Here is a 3487-nt window from a genome sequence, read left to right on the forward strand (position 1 = left end):
CGGGGCGCCATCATTTCCTATCTGGCGGAGCGAGCCAGATGGGACGCCGGTCTTGTTCCCCGTAGCCTGAGTCAGCTCGGGGTAGGGTAATGATGGCGCCTCCTGTCGACGCGGTCGGTCCGCGCCCTAGGTTGGGCGATGTGGAGGCTCCTCCGAGGTCGAGGTCGAGTCTGTCTTCCGTGGCCGTGGTCAAGTCCGAGCCCCTGGGTCGGGCGAGGCGGAGACCGTCGGCTGAGGCCAGGGCTGCGTCCGAGCCCTGGGGTCGGGCGAAGCGGAGTTCGTCGTCTTCCGGGGCTGAGCTCGAGTCCGAGCCCTGGGTCGGGCGGAGCGGAGTTCGCCGTCTTCCGGGGCTGAGCCCGAGTCCGAGCCCTGGGTCGGGCGGAGCGGAGTTCGCCGTCTTCCGGGGCTGAGCCCGAGTCTGAGCCCTGGGTCGGGCGGGGCGGAGCTTCCTATGGTGCCTGAGGTCGGGACTGACTGCCTGTCAGCCTCACTCTGTCGAACGGCACAGCAGTCGGAGCGGCGCAGGCGGCGCTGTCCTTTTGTCAGGCCGGTCAGTGGAGCGGCGAAGTGACCGTGGTCACTTCGGCTCTGTCGACTGGAGGACGCGTGTCAGGATAAAGGTGTCAGACCACCTTTACATTAAATGCTCTTGCGATCGGGTCGGTTCGTCGCTGGAGGGGGGCCTCGGGCGAGACGAAGATCCTCCGGGGTCGGCTGCCCTTGTCCGAGGCTAGGCTCGGCGAATTTGTGAACGATTTTGCGATGTTCAGAATTGTGCTGTTCTTTCGTTACATTCGTCTGTTGAATGGGGGCAGTCAGCACTATAACACATAGATTCTGTTATGAACTGATGTGGAAAAAAAAGGAACAAACAAAAAATAACGTCGCCTGAGAGATTCGAACTCTCGCGGGGAAACCCCATGTACTTAGCAGGCACACGCCTTAACCACTCGGCCAAAGCGACGATTCTGGTTACCTTTGTCTCCGTGAAATATCTTATTTTCACGCAAGTACAACGGTAGTATATCGTGCAATACTAGTCCTGATCCTCATCGGCGAATAAGGACTGGTGTATGCTTGTAGCACTCTAGAACTAAGACTGCCATCGTTGATTGCTATGGATGTGTAATAATATCCAGGTAAAGGAGGGACTGCCATTGATCAAAACCATCTATGGCTCTCGAGTACAAATCTGTTATCCTTAGTTGATTGCAAATTTACGGAGACGCTTAGAATGTGAGGAAATGGGCGTTTTGGAGAATGCCTGAGTAAGTTTGTGACGACATACTTGCATGTAGGGCAATGATGCCAGAATTTATACTATTGTTTGGCCATGGCTGCAATAGTTTAGCTATATAACAACATGGTACTAGAATCATCGTGTACAAAACCAGGCAAACGGAATTTTTTTCAACGCAGCCTAGAAACGAACTTGGTAAAATAAGTTTAACCGGTGTTAAAACCTGTTCAATCGGTTTGCACGAGTCCAACTAAAGAACGACATATAAAATTAAATTGATCTTGAAATTCATCTAGTTAACTTTGCAAATGAGATATTTCTAAATGATCCATATGGTTCAAAGTAATAGATCTAAGAATGACATTTCTCAAAATCCACACACCAAAAAGATATAAACAATTCTTCCAAAAAATGCTGAGAGAACGAAGAATATGAACAAACATAATGAGCAAAAATACAAGAGACACAAGATTTATCCCGAGGTTCGGTCACACCACAAAAGTGCCCTATTTCCTCGCTGAGGCGCCCACAAAGAGCCGGGTCTCTTTCAACCCTATTCTTCCCTTCGCCGACCACAAAGGTCAAGCCCACACACTAATCTTTGCTCAAACAAGCGGGTAATACAAACTTTCTTGTGGTCTTCCACAAGATTTAACGAATCACAAGTGACACCTAGTCGTCTAGGAGCTGTAAGCTCCAAGAGTAATGAATCCACAAAGAACTCGATGTAGTACCAAATCTCGAATCAAGAAGATCAAGAATAATTTAGAGATGAAGCACAAAAAACCGTAGATCTCAATCTCACTCAAAGATTTATCTCCAAAGATTTGAAATGGGAGAGACAAGAGATGTGAGAGAAAGAGAGAGAGTGTGGGGAGTGTTCCTCAGGTTAGGAATGGAGTTTTGTGTGTGCTCTTGTGTAGAGGAGGGAGGTAGGAGTGATTATATATAGGAGCCCCTAAAAGGTAGCTGACCGTTTGACCTTTCTGTTCAAATACCGGTTGAGCTGGTATCTAGCAGAGAAGAAACCGGTCCAGCCACAGGTTGAGCAACAAGGTGAACTGGGAGAGAAGCCGATTTCCAATAGAGAGGAAACGACTGACTACTCGGCTGAGCTGGGCGTTGAGCCAGTATTCAGCAGAGAGGATCCCGATGGACTTCCTGGCTGACTAACCAAGTGGACCAGAGAATCCCGGCTAAGCCAGCCTGAATCCTAGCTGAGCCAAGATTTCAATCCCGGTTGAACTTGCTTAAATCCTGGCTGAACCAGGATTTTCCAGAGAGCAATTTTGGCCAAGATAAACTTTAAAAAATTGTACTACATACTTCCACTAAGGATTAACAAAGGTAAAATAGAAGTTTTGAATCAAGGATTTTGAGCTTTAGTACCAACACCAACCTTCTTTTTGGACCTCCCTTGAAAGTACAACAATTCCAATACTCAAGTTAAATAAATTATAATTAAGTAAACTCTTTGAGCCATTGGTGTATCATGTGTAATTTCTCCATGGTATTGCTTCATAAGGATCACAAACATCTTTGCCTCACCTTTTGAAGCAAACATAAATCGAGCATGTGACGAACCATTTCACAATATATGAGCTCAACTCATGGCTTCAAGTCACTTTAACGATGCATCAACACAATATAACTCTTAATAATTGATTAGTTCATCGTTTTAGTGCAAGTACTCTCTTCTTCACCTTAGCCATGATACCTCGGTCCACAAGATGTCGCTTGGCCTTCACTTTCGCTTAGTCCCTCAAAGCGCTTTCATTGATATCTTCACCCAATCAAGCCATCTTTAAGTCACATCATATTGACCATACATTGAGAGAATAATTTTTTCAATACTGTGAACCTTATTTGAATGTCATTTAGATATAAACACTAAGAACAATCAAGATCTAGTTTGATTCTTGTTGGGGACCATAATTAGGGATACCCTCAAGACTCCTAATTCTCAGCTGGTAACCCCCATCAACACAAAGCTGCAAAGGCCTGATGGGTGCGACTAAGTCAGGGATTGGTCCATTCGAGGGACTCGATCATGCCTCGCCCGAGCCCAGCCTCGGGCAAGGGCAGCCGACCCCGGAGGATCTACGTCTCGCCCGAGGCCCCCCTCCAGCGACGAACATACTTCCGGCTCGCCCGAGGCCCAGTCTTCGCCAAGAAGCAACCCTAGCCAAATCGCCACGCCAACCGACCAAATCGCAGGGGCATTTAATGCAAAGGTGGTCTGACACC

The 3487-nt window shown here is 47.8% G+C and overlaps 1 non-coding gene across 1 annotated transcript; it reads right to left on the reverse strand.

The window, feature by feature from the left end:
* Positions 1 to 882: 882 nt before the first annotated feature.
* On the reverse strand, positions 883 to 964 carry TRNAS-GCU (transfer RNA serine (anticodon GCU)). Its single transcript has one exon. It is a non-coding gene; the product is annotated as a tRNA-Ser (tRNA).
* Between the last annotated feature and the right edge of the window lie 2523 nt (positions 965 to 3487).

Source organism: Zea mays, chromosome 9, assembly GCF_902167145.1.
Source record: "Zea mays cultivar B73 chromosome 9, Zm-B73-REFERENCE-NAM-5.0, whole genome shotgun sequence".
NCBI lineage: Eukaryota > Viridiplantae > Streptophyta > Magnoliopsida > Poales > Poaceae > Zea > Zea mays.